Here is a 16,918-nt window from a genome sequence, read left to right on the forward strand (position 1 = left end):
CAGTTTATCCCCAAATCTAGAAGTCATCCCTGATGCCTTCCTCCCCTTAACCTCCCACAGCCAATTGATCACCAATCCTTTGGAGCCTAAATATGGGGTGTGTGTTGCTTTCTTCTCATGCCCAGCATCACTGCCTCCAGTGGTTTGCTCCAGTGACTGCCCAGGCAATCACAGGAGTCTGTAACTTGCATACTGCTGCTCACCTCTTCACATGGCAGACTCTTGAGACCTCCAGTAGTGGGTGTGCCAAAACAGTGGTCTACTTCTCATGCTGTTGCTGGAAAAGCCTCAGTAATTCCTCATGGGCCACCTTAGCTAGGTATAGAAGGCTTATTTATTTTATGTATTATTATTATTTTTTTTTTGAGATGGAGTCATGCTCTGTCACCCAGGCTGGAGTGCAGTGGTGTGATCTTGGCTCACTGCAACCTCTGCTTCCTGGGTTCAAGTGATTCTCTTGCCTCAGCCTCCCAAATAGCTGGGATTATAGGCGCCTGCCACCACCATGCCTGGCAAATTTTTGTATTTTTAGTAGAGGTGGGATTTCACCATGCTGGCCAGGCTGGTCTTGAACTCCAGACCTCAAGTGATCCACCCGCCTCAGCCTCTCAAAGTGCTGAGATTACAGGCGTGAGCCACTGCGCCTGGCCACTTTATTTTTATTTTATAGAGATGGGGTTCTCATCTCTGTCACCCACTGTAGTGGGTGGTATGCAGTGGTGTAATGATAAATCACTGTAACCTCAAGCTCCTGAGCTCAAATGATTCTGCCCCCAACCCCTGCCTCAGCCTCCCAAATAGCTGGGACTACAGGCATGCGATACCATGCTCAGCTAATTATTTTTATTTTTTGTAGATACAGAGTCTCACTGTGTTGCCCAGGCTGGTCTTGAACTCTGGCTTCAAACAGTCCTCCCATCTTAGAAGGCTTTTTCTATTTTATCTCCTGCCTATTTTCCACCCTCATTTGCCGGTAACTCTTCGTGTAACACTGTATTAGTCTGTTCTCACGCTGCCAGACATACCCCAGACTGGGTAATTTATAAAGGAAAGAGGTTTTATGGACTCACAGTTCCACGTGGCTGGGGAGGCCTCACAATCATGGCAGAAGAACAAGGAAGAGCAGAAGGATGTCTTACATGGAGGCAGGCAAGAGAGAATGAGAGCCATGTGAAAAGGAAAACTTACAAAACCATCAGATCTCGTGAGACTTATTCACTACCATGAGAACAGTATGGGGGAAACTGCCCCCATGATTCAATTATCTCCCACCAAGTCCCTCGCATAACATATGGGAATTATGGGAGCTATAATTGAAGATGAGATTTGGGTGGGGACACGGCCAAACCATACCCAACACTTTAGCTGAGTATGAAAAGTTCTACATGCTTTAGCATCTTCCTTTTCCCTAGCCTTGTCTTCTGCTGTTACCCGCCTTGATCCTCCAGTCCTACATTGTATAATATGGTGGCCACTTGTCATATGTGACTGTTGAACAGTTGAAATGTAGCTGGTTCAAACTGAGATATACTGTAAATTAAAATATACACTGGATTTTAGACAGTCTGAAACACAAAAGATGTAAAATATTTTAATAATTTTTTTTTTTTTTTTTTTTTTTTTGAGACGGAGTCTCGCTCTGTCGCCCGGGCTGGAGTGCAGTGGCCGGATCTCAGCTCACTGCAAGCTCCGCCTCCCGGGTTCCCGCCATTCTCCGGCCTCAGCCTCCCGAGTAGCTGGGACTACAGACGCCCGCTACCGCGCCCGGCTAGTTTTTTGTATTTCTTAATAGAGACGGGGTTTCACCGTGTTAGCCAGGATGGTCTCGATCTCCTGACCTCGTGATCCGCCCGTCTCGGCCTCCCAAAGTGCTGGGATTACAGGCTTGAGCCACCGCGCCCGGCCTTAATAATTTTTTTATTATGTTGGAATTATAATATTTTGACTACATTGGGTCAAGTAACTAAAATATATTATTAAAATTAACCTGGCCAGGCACGGTGGCTCATGCGTGTAATCCTAGCACTTTGGGAGGCCAAGGTGGGCTGATCGCTTGAGCCCAGGAATTCGAGACCAGGCTGGGCAACATGGTGAAACCCTGTCTCTACAAAAAAATACAAAAAATTAGCCAGGCGTGGTGACTGGCACCTGTAGTCCAAGCTGCTTGAGAGGCTGAGGTGGAAGGATCACCTGAGCCCAGGAGGTTGAGGCTGTGGTGAGCTGTGATTGTGCCATTGCACTCCAGCCTGGGTGACAGAGTAAGAAAGACCCTGTCTCAAAAAATAAAAATTAAAAATAAAATTAATTTGACATGTTCCTTTTTACTCTTTGAAATGTGGCTCCTAACCAATTTGAAGGTGGATGTGTAATGCTCTTATTTCTGTTGGACAGCTCTGCTTTAGCCTTTTTTTTTTTTTTTAAAGAGAGATGGGGTGTTAAGCTATGTTGCCCAGGCTGGACTTAGCTACTGGGCTCAAGTGATCTTCCCACCTCAGCCTCCTGATGTGGCTGGCACTACAGTCGTGCCTCACCATGCCCAGCTTGCTTCAGACTCTTGTGAGGCGGAGTGTGGTTTTTAGGTTAGCACATCCGCATCACCTGGGAGCTTGTTACAACTGCAGAGAATCTCAGACCCTGCCCCATACCTGCTGAATCAGAACCCATATTTTAACAACATGATTTAGTCACTTGGTAAAAAGTTTGCTGAGTGCTGCTTTAGAGAATGATTTGCTGGTCTCCCAGCATCCTCTGTTATTTGAGGCCTTGCAGAGTTTCTGAGACATTCACAGTTTTGTGGAAGGCTTTGCTCAGATTACATCACCCAGGCGAAGTGGCCCTAACTCTCCGTCCCCAGTCATGTGGAATGCCCTCGGTGGCCCTCTATAATCATTGGTTTGGCAGCATCCTTAAGCCTACTTGACCTGGGAGATCCCTGACAGTGGGGACTGGCTCTGTTTCATTGCTGGTATCACAGGCATATTGCCTGGCATGTAATAGGTCCTTAAATATTAAAGTCCTTTAAACACAGCTTACACGTAGCCTTGAGATGGGATGAATGACTGCACATTGTTACACTGTTCTGAGCACTGTTAGGTCCTTTGTCCCCTTCCTTTTTATGAGGACCATCTAAGACAAGGTAACTTGGGCTGAGAGTGATCTGCCTGGGTCATGCAGGTTGTACATGACATCAGGATCTGAAGTCTCCATCTGGGTGACATCACAGCTGCAGATTTCTTTTTCTTTTTCTTTTTTTATGAGACAGCATCTTGCTGTGTCACCCACGCAGGAGTGCAGTGGTGTGATCACAGTTCCCTGCAGCCTTGACCTCCTGGGCTCAAGCAGTCCTCCCGCCTCAACCCCTGAGTAGCTGGAACCACAGGCACACACCACCTCGACTCCTGGCTTGGTTATTTTTTTAGTTTTTTTTTTTTTTTTTTTTTTTTTGTAGAGATGGGGTCTTACTATGTTGCCCAGGTTGGTCTTGAACTCCTGGGCTCAAGTGGTCCTCCTGCATCAGCCTCCCAAAGTGCTGGGATTACAGTTGGGAACCACCACCCCGGTAGCATCCCAGCTCTTTCTCCCTCTTTACCTCCTTGCTAAACAAGACACTTAAGCCTATCTTACTGTGTAAGCCACATGAGCCATACAAAGATTTCTTAAAGATAATTTTTTAAAAATGTGTAGCCTCAAAAGATTTTAGATATTTTTTTCTAAAACAGAAATGCACACAGCAGTCTTGCTTTACGGTAACCCTTGGTTCCGTGGGGATGGGACTGGCTCAGGTGCCAGAGGCTGGTTGGAGAGGCAGGCCTCCATGCTGTCTCTTTGGTGCTTGCCCCCAGGACTCCAGCGAAGGGTGCCCGGTGCTTTTCCCACCCGACGGTGCTCTGTGCTTCCCATCAGGAAGAAAGCAGAACTGACTGCCGCCCACTACCAGATTCAGGAGCCTCTCCTGCCTTCCTGGGAAGGTGGTTTTGATGAGGTACTGATGAACTTGGGCCTGGTTTTTACAAAATGAGCACAGCCATCAGTTGTTCCATTGCACACAGCCAACTCTTAGGAGGGGCTGCCTTCACAGACCACCTCCGGACACAGAAGTCGGGATTTTAGGCTTTTCTCCTATGCATGCAGTATACTCCGTGGGCACACAAGGGAAAAGCAGTGCCAGTGAGAATCTGCCAGCGCTGTTTGGACAGCACGGGTTCTCAACAGGTGTTGTTTTATGTGCGTGTGGTGGATATAAGAACCGCCAACCAATCTCGGTAACAAATCTAGCCGTTTAAACATCCACAGACATTTTAACGGTCCTAACCTATGGTCACTCACGGTGTCTGGCCTTGGGAAGATGGGCTGGGTGGGTTGAAGAAGGCCCACTGAATTAACTAGATCATGCCCGGGTTGGGAGGATGGCACGTTAAATTCTGTGGTATCTGATGTCTCTTTCTGTTAGCTCCCTGTCTTCCTTTGACAACTCCCCAGTGGACAAGGTCTTTGGGGAGGTGGAGGCTGAAGGAGCATGTGCTTATGGTCCAGCAGGAGGTGGTGTGTCACTTAACACTCCTTCCCAGGACTCTGAGTCTCGAGCGGGGCAAGGGCTGGGTGCAGTCAGCTCCGTGGCCTGCTGTGGGTGATGGGCTGGGGCCCAGAGAAAACAGCTTGGATGCAACGGTCTGCAAGACCAGCCTCCCCAGGTTCCTTGTCTCTGGCTCATTTCTGACCCTTTACCTAAGACTTCCAACAATCCTTATGTTCCTGGTAGCATCTTAGTAAATCACCCTTTCGCTTACAAATAGGAATTCATTTCCATTGCTCGCAACCAAGAAAACCATGGCCTGAAACAGCCTAGTAGGAAGCCTGCAGACCTGAGATCGGGGGGCCTTACCACTTTGTCGTTTGTGGCCCTCTGCAAACGTGCTGTCCGACGCACTGCAAGGAAGAGTCTCTGCTTCAGAAGGTCTGAGGAGTGGCATCCTGAGACTGGCTGTGGTGAGCTGGTGGGTGCAGCTGTCTCCTGCACACTGACCTTCTTCCCTGGGTGGCTGTCCCCAGACCTCTGAAATTTGGGAGGAACCAGGGTTTCCTTTTAGTTTACCCTCACCGGCACTGTCCAATCTGGAGCCCTGGAGGGTGGAACATTGTAGGAATGACTCCTGGGCTCTGTAGAGCACCTACTGTATGCCAGCAGCTGTGCATTATGCTGTGACTTCCTGGGCTCTGGGAACTGCTGTTATTCCGTATCACCAAGTCACATTGCATCGGAGTGGTGCAGTCAGAATCCACATAGCGGCCAGGCACAGTGGCTCATGCCTGTAATCCCAGCACTTTGGGAGGCTGAGGTGGGTGGATTATTTGAGGTCAGGAGTTCAAAAAATAAAAAATAAAAAAATAAAGGAATCCAAGTAGCATCTGCCAAATTTCCACCGTGCTCCAGGTGCTGTTCAACTTTATGTGAACTTCACAGTGGTTCTGCGGGGTAGGTTTATACAGTTGGTATTGGTGCTATGATCTGAATGTTTCTGTCCCCCCAAAATTCCGATGTTGAAAACCCACAAGGTGATGGTATTAGGAGGTGGGGACTGGGTGTGGTGGCTCACGCCTGTAATCCCAGCACTTTGTGGGGCTGAGGTGGGCAGATCACTTGAGGTCAGGAGTTTGAGACCAGCCTGGCCAACATGGTGAAACCCTGTCTCTACTAAAGATTCAAAAATTAGCTGGGCTTGGTGGCAGGCACCTGTAATCCCAGCTGCTTGGGAGGCTGAGGCAGGAGAATTGCTTGAACCTGGGAGGAGGAGATTGCAGTGAGCTGAGATCGCGCCATTGCACTCTAGCCTGGGTGACAGAGTGAGACTGTGTCTCAAAAAAAAAAAAAAAAAGAGGTGGGGTCTTTTGGGAGGTGATTAGGAATGGGATCCATGCCCTTATAAAAGAGACCCAGGTAGTTCCTCGTCCCTTCTGTCCTGTGAGGACACAGTGCGAAGGCACCTCCTGCAAACCAGGAAGTGGGTCCACAGCAGACACTGAATCTGCCGTCTCTTGACCTTGGACACCCAGCCTCCACAGCTATGAACAATACATTTCTGCTGTTTATGAGCCTCCCAGTCTGTGGTGTTTTGTTACAGCGTCTTGAACTAGACAGTTAGTGAGGAGCGTTAGGCTTAGAGAGGTTGAGAAACCTGCCCGTGGTTATGGCAGGGCCAGTCTCTTCACTCGCACCACAGGCACATTGCTGGGGCCCATGAACACGTTCTAGTTTTCAGAAGAAAATGAACTTTTAGGTTCCCAAAAATGTTTAGAGATAAATTATTTCAATATTTATTTACTGTATAATATTAATTTATATAAAATAATTGAATATATAACATCAAGTTAAATAGATTAACCGAAATACATTAATGATCTGGATGAAGTATATAACTTTAATTTGGTATATCACATTAATGTAGTCATCCTTATGCCAGCACAGTCATCACATACAACTTTAATCCTTTTTGTTTTTTTTTTTTTTTTTGAGACAGAGTCTCACTCCGTTGCCCAGGCTAGAGTACAGTGGCTCGATCTCTGCTCACTGCAAGCTCCGCCTCCCGGGTTGACGCCATTCTCCTGCCTCAGCCTCCCCAGTAGCTGGGATTACAAACCTGCACCACCACACCTGACTAATTTTTGTATTTTTAGTAGAGAGGCTTTCACCATGTTAGCCAGGCTATTCTCCAACTCCTGGGCGCAAGGCATCCTCCTGTGTTGGCCTCCCAAAGTGCTGGGATTACAGGCATGAGCCACCACGCAGGGCCCAACTTTAATCCTTTTTTATGGAGATGGGGTCTAGGGAAGGCCTGCGGAGCCCTGGGTCACAGCTGGCAAGTGAAGGGACTGGGTTCCCACCCATTCTGTTTGGATTCAGAAGCCTCATGAAGGTCCCTGCCTCGAGTATGTCTGAGCCTGGATGATCCCCGAGTAGGGTCACAGCCAGCCCCGTCGCCATGCCTAGCACATAACAGACACTCAGTAGATGTTTGGTAGGTGCAGGAAAGCCAGCCTATGAAAGGGCGCTCATCCTTCGTGCATTCAAGCATCAAGCCTGGTGTCAGAGCTGGGGTCATTCTGCTGCTTTGCTTCAGACGTGCGAGTTTGGGGGCATATGTCAGAGTGTCTCCAGGACCAAGCAGGTTGCACAGGGGGCTGTTTCCATGAGCCTGGGCTAAGGGGACCTGTCGGGAGGCCGGCAGCCCTGGGAGACAGGAACAGGCCTCAGGTGTTTCTAAGGATCTAGACCTTGGTGTATTGTAAAGACATCACAAAATCAGGCTTCCAGAGGCCTCATAGCGACAGGTGTGTCACATAGCATGTGCTGTGCCATGGAAATAAAACCCGAGTTCAGGACTGCATGCTGCCTGCTGGTCTAGACTGTAAAAAACTGTCCGTGCCCCAACAAAAAAGTAAAGCAGAGAAATTAGACTCCTGAGATTAAAGCAATTTGCCTTTCTTTCTTGTCTTCTACATTGCTTGTAGCAAGGTGATGCTTTTCTGTGAAAAGGCATTTCTCACTGTCTAAAGGGAGCCCTTCTCTGATCCCCCACTGAGAGCAGCCCTTCTGAGTGTCCTTTCCCACCCACTCTGGGCTGCCAGGCTCCTGCTGCTAACTTGACTCTTCTGAAGTCTCTTTTTAAGGTTCAATGTCATGGGGAGGTCAGAGAGGGGCGTGGTTCAGCAGGAAAAGAGGAAGAGAGCCCGACTCGTGACCATCCTGGGTGCCAGGCACACCTGAGCACATGCAGCCCCGAGCTGTTAGCCTGGACAAGCCCAGGCCTGGCACCGCAGGGAAAACTGGTTCGTGGATTCAGTCTCCACAGCCTGATTTCCTCCCAGACTTTGCCCTGCTTGGAGCATTCCGATCTCCCGTGTTTGAGGGTTTCATCCAGTAAGTGCAGTAGTGCTGCACCCTCTCAGACTAAAGGTGTGCTGTGCACCCTGGGAGTTCCTTTACTTGGGGGTGGTAGGAGAGGCTGGAGGAAGCCTGCCTGCACTTCTTTTTTCTTGAAAAAAGAGGTTTTTTTCATTATTAAAAATGGAGGCTGTGCGCTGTGGCTCACACCTGTAATTCCAGTGCTTTGGGAGGATCACTGGAGCCCAGGGGTTGGAGACCCTGGGCAATATAGTGAGACCATGTCTCTACAAAAAAAAAAAAACAACAAAAAAAACAAAATTAGCTAGGTGTGGCGGAGCACGCCTGTAGTCCCACCTACTTGGGAGCCTGAGGCTGGAGGATTTTGCTTGAGCCAGAGAGTTGGAGGCTGCAGTGAGCTGTCATTATGCTACTGTACTCCAGCCTAGGTATCAGAGTGAGACCTTGTCTCAAAAAATTTTTAAAAAATAAATGGATATAATGGCCGGGCGCAGTGGCTCACACCTGTAATCCCCGCACTTTGGGAGGCCAAAGCGGGAGGATCACCTGAGGTCAGGAGTTCGAGACCAGCCTGGCCAACATGGTGAAACTCCGTCTCTACTAAAAATACAAAAAAATTAGCCAGGCATGGTGGCAGGCGCCTATAATCCCAGCTACTCGGGAAGCTGAGGCAGGAGAATCGCTTGAACCTGGGAAGCGGAGGTTGCAGTGAGCCGAGTTCACACCATTGCACTCCAGCCTGGGGGACAAGAGTGAACTTCGTCTCAAAAAATAAAAAAATAAAAATAAATGCATATAATTCACATGTCACAAAATTCACCGTGTTAAAGGGTACAGTTTAGTGGTATTTTTTCTGTATACTCACTGACTTGTGTAATCGTCACTTTAATTCCAGAACAATTTTTTTTTTTTTTTTTTTGAGACGGAGTCTCGCTCTGTCGCCCAGGCTGGAGTGCAGTGGCCGGATCTCGGCTCACTGCAAGCTCCGCCTCCCGGATTTACGCCATTATCCTGTCTCAGCTTCCCGAGTAGCTGGGACTACAAGCGCCCACCACCTCGCCCCGCTAGTTTTTTTGTATTTTTTTTTTTTTTTTTTAGTAGAGACGGGGTTTCACCGTGTTAGCCAGGATGGTCTTGATCTCCTGACCTCGTGATCCGCCCATCTCGGCCTCCCAAAGTGCTGGGATTACAGGCTTGAGCCACTGCGTCTGGCCGTAATTCCAGAACATTTTTATCACCCCAAAAAAGAATCCCTACATCCATTAATACTCCCTCCCCATTTCCTCCCTTCCCCCAAATCCCACCCCCGCACTGATCTGCTTTCTCTTATTAGTCAGGGTTCTCTAGAGAGACAGAAGTAATAGGAAATACCTATGAAGAGGAGTTTATTAAGTATTAACTCACATGATCACAGGGTCCCACAACAGGCTATCTGCAAACTGAGGAGCAAGGAAGCCAGTCCGAGTCCCAAAACTGAAGAACTTGGAGTCTGATGTTCGAGGCCAGGAAGCATCCAGCATGGGAGAAAGATGTAGGCTGGGAGGCCAGGCCAGTCTCTCCTTTTCACGCCTTTCTGTCTGATGTAGATTAGACTGTGCCCACCAGATTAAGGGCAGATCTGCCTTCCCCAGCCCACTGACTCACATGTTAATCTCTTTTGGCAATACCCTCACAGACACACCCAGGACCCAGGATCAATATTTTGTGTTCTTCGATCCAATCAAGTTGACACTCAGTATTAACCATCACAAGTCCACCCCTTGTCAATGTGAGATCATACATAATCTTCAAGTAAAGACAATAATAAGGTCATAATTACACCTAACATAATACAGCTATCCTTCATACAACCAAAAATGCACCAATCCCCAACCCAAATACTATTACATAAAGCTGATAATACTTAAATGCTGATATGAAGTCAATAAATCTTTTTTTTTGAGACAGAGTCTCGCTCTGTTGCCCAGGCTGGAGTGCAGTGGCACGATCTCAGCTCACTGCAACCTCTGCCTCCTGGGTTCAAGCAATTCTCCTGCCTCAGCCTCCCGAGTAACTGGGACTACAGGCGTGCGCCATGACGCTGGCCAATTTTTTTTTGTATTTTTAGTAGAGATGGAGTTTCACCATGTTTGCCAGGCTGGTCTTGAGCTCCTGACCTCAAGTGATCCACCTGCCTCAGCCTCCCAAAGTGCTGGGATTACAGGCGTGAGCCACTGTGCCTAGCCTGAAGTCAATAAATCTTATGTCACGTGATAAAGGAAAAGAAATTAAAATAAAGATATTTTCCTAGTACAGGTGTATACATGCACAAACATGCTTTTAGCAAAAGGAGGAGGAAATACTCATGACAGTTACAGTCCCCATTTCTGCAGCTGGTCACATGGTCGTAGCTGGTACTGATGACTACCTTCTACTACCCATTCTGTATTCCCTTTGCCTTCAGCAAGCTCCTTAGCTGATTGTGTTTTTTTGCCTGGTGGAGTGACTCAAACCTTCATTCCTGAAGGGTCTGGGTCATTCGTAGTCTGGCCTGGATTGGGCTGTTGTAGTGTTCCCTTAACCTTAATCACAGGGCATGGTAATACTAAGAGATGCCCTAATGGGTCTCCTGTATTCCATGCATACTCTTCCCTAGCTCCGTTGTGGAGTAGTAGACTGATTTTATCTTGATAGTCTGGGTCAGTCACCCCAGCCAACACTGTAACTCCCTTCTTATCCTGTTGACTTAAAGGTAGGAGGAGCCCAAAGCAGCCAGGTGGCAATCTGAACTTCCAGTTTAATGGAATCATTGTTGTGTCTCCTGGCGGCAGCGTTCCTCCCTCTGGAACTAAGACCCCTAGGCCAACAGAATGTAATGTTGCAGGAACAGGAAGGAAAAATTTTGCTAGTGGATCACTAGGGGTGATGGTAAGTCGTGCCACGTCTACTTCCACCCCTTGATTCCTGGACCCATGAATTCTGGCTATGGGAGAAACAGTACCATACATTGGATGCTGATTCAGAGCATAGATGGCCTTCTGAAGAACTTTGCCCCAGCCCTGCAAAGTATTGTCACCTAGTTGGCGTTATAGTTGACTTCAAAAGGCCATTCCACCATTCCATTAATCCAGCTGCTTCAGGATGAAGGGGAACGTGGTAAGACCAGTGAATTCCATGAGCATGAGCCCACTGCCACACTTCTTTAGCTATAAAGTGAGTGCCTTAGTCAGAGGCAATGCTATGTGGAATACCATGATGGTGGATAAGGCGTTCCATGAGTCCACAGATGGTAGTCTTGGCAGAAGCATTGCGTGCAGGATAGGCAAACCCATATCTGGAGTAAGTGTCTATTGCAGTGAGGACAAACCTTTGGCCTTGCCATGATGGAAGAGGTACAATATAATCAACCTGCCACCAGGTAGCTGGCTGATCACCCCAAGGAATGGTAACATATCGAGGGCTCAGTGATGGTCTCTGCTGCTGGCAAATTGGGTATCCAGCAGTGGCCATAGCCAGGTCAGCCTTGGTGAGTGGAAGTCCATGTTGCTGAGTCCATCCATAACCTCCATCCCTGCCACCATGGCCACTTTGTTCATGGGCCCATTGGGCGATGATGGGTAGCTGGGAAAAGAGGCTGAGTGGTGTCCACAGAAAGGGTCATCCTATCCAGTTGATTCTTAAAATCCTCCTCTACTGAGGTCACCTGTTGGTGAGCACTCACATGGGATGCAAGTATCTTCACAGTTTTTGACCACTCAGAGAGGTCCATCCACAAACCTCATCCCCGAATTTCTTTGTCACCAATTTTCCAATCATACTTCTTCCCATGAATTCAGCCCATGAATCAGTATATAATCACACATCTGGCCATTTTTCCGTCCATACAAAATACACAACCAGGTGCACTGCTCCAAGTTCTGCCCACTGGGAAGGTTTCCCTTCACCGCTGTCCTTCAGGGGTGTTGTAGAAAGGGGCTGTAGTGGTGCCACTCTCTATTTTGGGGTGGTGTCTGCATATCGTACAGAACCGTCTGTGAACCAGACCCTAGTCTTCTCTTCCTCTGTCAACTGATCATAGGGAACTCTCCATGAGGCTATTAGTGCAGGCTCGGGGAGAGAAGGCAGGGTGGCAGGAGTGGAGACCATTGGCATTTGAGTCACTTCTTCATGTAACTTACTTGTGCCTTCAGGACCTGCTTGAGCCCGATCACGTATATACCACTTCCATTTGATGATAGAGTGCTGCTGTGCACACCCAGCTTTATGGATAGATGGGCCAGAAAGCACCCAGTTCATGATAGGTAGTTCAGATTGCATGGTGGCTTGATGAGCCATAGTCAAATATTCAGTTTCTACCAAAGCCCAGTAACGGGCCAAGAGCTGTATCTCAAAAGGAGAGTAGTTGTCTGCAGAAGATGGCAGGGCCTTGCTCCAAAATCCTAGAGGCCTCCGCTGTGATTCACCTATGGGGGCCTGCCAGAGGGTCCAAACAGCATCCCTATCTGCCACTGACACTTCAGGCACCATTGGATCATATGGCCCAAGTGGCAGGGCAGCTTGCACAGCAGCCTGGACCTGTTGCAGAGCCTTGTCCTGTTCTGGACCCCACTCAAAACTGGCAGCCTTTCGGGTCACTTGATTAATGGGTCAGAGTAACACACCCAAATGAGGAATGTGTTGCCTCCAAAATCCAGATAGGCCCACTAGGCGTTGTGCCTCTTTCCTGCTTGTAGGAGAGGCCAAATGCAGCAACTTATTCTTCACCTTGGAATATCTCGACAGGCCCCATACCATTGGACCCCTAGAAATTTTACTGAGGTAGAAGGTCCCTGAATTTTAGTCGGATTTATTTCCCATCCTCTGGCACACAAATGTCTTACCAATAAGTCCAGTGTGTTTGCTACTTCTTGTTCACTGGATCCAATCAGCATAATATCATCAGTGCAGTGGACCAGTGTGATGTCTTGGGGAAGCGAAAAGCAATCAAGGTCTCTCCGAATAAGATTATGACACAAAGCTGGAGAGTTGATACACCCCTGAGGTAGGACAGTAAAGGTATATTGCTGCTGAAGGCAAATTGCTTCTGGTAGGCCTTGTGGACAGTAATGGAGAAAAAGGCATTTGCCAAGTCAATGGCTGCATACCAGGTACCAGGAGATGTGTTAGTTTGCTCAAGCAATGAAACCACATCTGGTACAGCAGCTGCAATTGGAGTCACCACTTAGTTAAGCTGATGATAATCCACTGTCATTCTCCAAGATCCATCTGTCTTCTGCACAGGCCAAATGGGAGAGTTGAACAGGGATGTGATGGGAATCACCACCCATGTGTCTTTGAAGTCCTTGATGGTGGCACTAATCTCTGCAATCCCTGCAGGGATGTGACATTGTTTTTGATTTACTGTTTTTCTAGGTAGAGGCAACTCTAATGGCTTCCATTGAGCCTTTCCCACTATAATAGCCCTCACCCTACCAGTCAGGGAACCAATGTGGGGGTTCTGCCAGCTGCTAAGTATGTCTATGCCAATCATGCATTCTGGCACTGGGGAAATGACCACAGGATGAGTCTGGGGACCCACTGTAAGTCGGACCTGAGCTAAAATTCCATTAATTACCATACCTCCATAAGCCCGTACTTTAACTGGAGGACCACAATGACGTTTTTGCTCCCTTGAAATCAACATCAGCTCAGAGCCAGTGTCCAGTAGTCCCCAAAATGTCTGATCATTTCCCTTTCCCCAATGCACAGTTACCCTGGTTAAAGTCCAGAGGTCTCATTGGGGAAGGATGGGAGAAAGATTCACCACATTAATTGTTGGTAATGTAGTGGGGTCCTTCCTCAAGGGAACCTGGCCTCCTCTTCATTCAAGGGGTTCTGGGTCTGTAAACTGGCTCAAGTCTGGAAATTGATTGAGGGGCTGTGATTCTGTTTTTATAATTCAAATTAGTCTTTTGTCCATTCAACCCAGAAGTTTTCTGCTTGTATAAATTCAGTAGGAAGGCAATAGGCTTCCTATCAACTTCACTTCTAGGAGCACCGTGATTAATTAATTAGCCAATGCCAGAGCTCACACGAGTCAGACTATTCTGGTTGCCGCTTTGCCTCTGCTGTCCATTACGGTAGCTACACACACCTTGCCTTTGACAGTTGAGTGTCATCACTTGGCTTCTGCCACCTCAGGATCCAATTATTCCTATTGTATTTAAACTTTGTAGTTGCGTGACTGCAGTTCCCACCATTAGATCTGACATACAGGGAAGAACAATCACAGGGCTCTTCAAAGATGCAGGTGCTGCCCTCACAAATCTGTTTTGCAAGGCGTTGGTCAAGGGTATATCTTCTGGACCCTCTCAGCTGGGATGAGTAGGTCTAAGGTGACTAATCCACTCCACCATCCCGATCTCCCTAAGCCTTTGGATCCCTTCCTCTACATTAAACCAAGGGAGGTCAGGCATTTCTAGCTCATTCATGTGGGCCATCTTTTAATCCATATTTCAGCTAACCAAGCAAATAAAACTATTAGAACATTTTTAAACTCCCCAGCGGCAACATTAAAAGCAGAGTCCCTACTTAGTGGGCCCAAATCAATAAATTCAGCCTGATCCAACTCTGTGTTCCTTCCATCATTATCCCATACCCTTAATATCCATTCCCATGCCTGTTCTCCAGATTGCTGTTTATATGAATTAGAGAACTCAAATGGTTCTTTTCGAGTGTAGCACACCTCCTCATGGGTCACATTCTGAACCTCACCTCTAGGGGCCCGCCGGGACTTTAGTTATAGGTCTAGAAGTAAACAGGGGTTTTGGGGGTGGCTCCTGAGAAGAATATCAACATTATCTTGCCTGGCAACTGTCTTGTGGGAGGCCATCACTGTTGTCTCCGGCAGCACAGGTTTATCTCCTCAGACAAAGGTGGAAAGGCTGATGGCAGCATGGGAAGGGATGTTGCCGCCACAGGGGATGGGGAAGCTGTTCCTTCTGGCAAAAAAGATTCATCAGAGTTTACAAACTCAGTGTCCCCAGCTTCATCAGGGTCCTCCCACACGTCCCCATTTCAAGCTGCAGGGTCCCATTCTTTTCCAATCAATGCCCTCACTTTAACAGTAGACACCTGGCGAGGCTGTGCACGTGTCTTTCATTGCAGGTCAGCCACTCGCATGATAAGAACTTGTGTCTGTTTTTCCACAATTTCAGCTCTTTCTCTACAGGAGGTAAGAATTTCACTTGGGGCAATCTTAGCAGATTTGAGGCTCAGTATCTGCTTCTGAAGCTGAGAGACGGAATCCCTGAGTTCATCATTTTCTTTTGTCACTTTGCCCGCTGAACTTAGGAACAACCAACCAGCTTCATTATGTTCCTTGGATCTCCACATATGGTCAAAGGTATTATGTATAGAGTCACTAAACTCCTTGCCTCTCATGAGCAGTGAATCAGGAGTGTCAAATGCATTTATTTTGCATAACTCTCTAAACAGTTTATGCCAAGGACTATCAGTGTTCTCCATACTATGTGAAGTAGAGTCCTTAGCATTTTGGAGTCTAATCATATTAAGCAGCTAACTCCAGAAACCCCAAAACCGACAAAAGAACTCCATCCTTAATATTCTGTTCCTCTAGAACCAGTCCTGGTACCAAAATCTGCATTAGGGTTCTCTTAGAGGGACAGAACTAATAGGCTAGATATACATATTTTTATATATATATATATTTCCTACATATAGCTCAGATATATATCCTCTATATAGAAGGATCCGTTCTCTCTATCCTATATATATCTATATATAATTATATATATGTCTACATCATATATATATGTATGTACATATAAAGGGGATGTTATTAAGTATTAACTCCCATGATCACAAGGTCCCACAACAGACTGTCTGCAAGCTGAAGAGCAAGGAGAGCCAGTCCGAGTCCCAAAACTGAAGAACTTGGAGTCTGATGTTCGAGGGCAGGAAGCATCCAGCACGGGAGAAAGATGTAGGCTGGGAGGCCAGGCCAGTCTCTCCTTTTCACGTCTTTCTGTCTGCTTAATATCCGTTTCAGCTGATTAGATGGTGCCCACCAGATTAAGGGTGGATCTGCCTTCCCCAGCCCACTGACTCAAATTTAATCTCTTTTGGCAACACCTTCGCAGACACACCCAGGATCAGTACTTTGTATCCTTCGATCCAATCAAGCTGACACTTAGTATTAACCATCACAGTTACTATGTATGGATTTGTCTGTTCTGGACATTTCAAGTCACTGGGATCATAGAATATGTGGTCATTTGTGTCTGGCTTATCTCATAATGTTTGGAGATTAATCCATGTTGTTGTGTGTATCAGTCATTCCTTTTCACGGCTGAATGCTATTGTCCTATGGGAATGGACCGCGTTTTGTTCATATCCTTTGATGGACATGTGGGTGGTTCTCCTTTGTGACTCTTGTGAATAATGCTGCTGTGTGGACAAGTTTTCAAGTCTCCTGAGTATTTTCCTTGTGTTTCGAGCTTTTTAACCTCACTGCCCCAGGCATAGCATTTGTGATTTCCTGAGCACAGGGGTGGCACATCTCTTATGAATCAAAAGAATAGGATTGGTCATTTTGGCTTCACAGCTGTTGAAGCAAAATTAAAACTCACAATTTTCAAAGGTCATAGGATTTTTGTCCTGACCCTGGTGGGTGTGGGGCCCTGAAGGGCTCCAACAGAGGTGGTCAGCATGTCTGCTGAGCCTTCAGGAAGACATGCATGGTTGCCGGCATCCTGGTGGTCCTTGTGGTGGCAGTTTGTGATTAGCTCAGCCTCATCCCCTGCTGCTGCTGCTGCTGCTTTCTGAGCAGGAGCATGGGAGTCTTTCAGCCTCCCTGTGAAGTGGACACAGGGTTGATTCTGGGGTTCAGGCACTGAGCGGAGTCCCTGTAACCCAAGGGTGATAGCGCTCGGGAAGGTGTCCCCGCTTAGACATGAGCTGCTCTCTTGTCATTTTCCACTCTTTCACTTCCCAGCAACAACATAGCCTCAGACCAAAATCAAAACCTTCACCTCTTCA

At 47.4% G+C, this 16,918-nt stretch overlaps 1 protein-coding gene and 1 long non-coding RNA gene across 2 annotated transcripts in view; both read left to right on the plus strand.

The window, feature by feature from the left end:
* Positions 1 to 16,918, plus strand: part of SHROOM2 (shroom family member 2) — a 164,962-nt gene that overhangs the window by 14,332 nt on the left and 133,712 nt on the right. The gene's annotated exons all lie outside the window — the stretch shown is intronic.
* Positions 3,821 to 16,597, plus strand: LOC112615119. The gene is made up of 3 exons (XR_003117284.1): positions 3,821 to 5,354; positions 5,644 to 5,685; positions 16,588 to 16,597. It is a non-coding gene; the product is annotated as an uncharacterized LOC112615119 (long non-coding RNA).

The sequence above is a fragment of the Theropithecus gelada genome, chromosome X (genome assembly GCF_003255815.1).
Source record: "Theropithecus gelada isolate Dixy chromosome X, Tgel_1.0, whole genome shotgun sequence".
Classification (NCBI taxonomy): domain Eukaryota; kingdom Metazoa; phylum Chordata; class Mammalia; order Primates; family Cercopithecidae; genus Theropithecus; species Theropithecus gelada.